Genomic DNA, 562 nt, shown 5'->3' with positions numbered 1-562 from the left:
TTCCTGCTATCGTGGTGCAGGAATATCCGACACAACAGCATGCGAATTCTCCATTGTACAGCTCAAGTTTGATTTATGCAGGAAGACTTGTTGTGCATCTTTTTACCAGCAACGATTTACTGCCAAGCAGAGTAAAATATTTAGGCTGAAATTTGCATTTGTCATCAAATGTGTTAGCTCATATTTCCATATCCTATTTGTTTTTTGACTACTAATTACATGTACATTTCTATAAAAATAGTAACTTCATTTTTCAGATTTTAGTATAAAAGTCAAGAAGGTGAAATTAATTAAAGTGGTCAATTATTTTCACAATCTGTAAGATGGTCTCCTTCTGTTACAGAAGGAGTGTTGCATGGCTTTAATCATTCCTCCTGGTCTTTCTGCCAGCAGGCTGTCATTTCTGGATGGAAGTCAAGCAGACATTGCAAAAATTGATATGCTGCTTCTCAAGGTTTTAACTGTTGAAATGAGGAATACTGGCTGCATTCAGGTTATCCTGCCGTATTATTTGCATCCCCACAGTGCAGTGTGCATTCTCTGCAAAAAACAAAGGGATGTA

This window comes from Egretta garzetta, unplaced genomic scaffold (assembly GCF_000687185.1).
Source record: "Egretta garzetta isolate BGI_Z169 unplaced genomic scaffold, ASM68718v1 scaffold69, whole genome shotgun sequence".
NCBI classification, from domain to species: domain Eukaryota; kingdom Metazoa; phylum Chordata; class Aves; order Pelecaniformes; family Ardeidae; genus Egretta; species Egretta garzetta.
Note: the sequence above shows the minus strand (reverse complement) of the source record.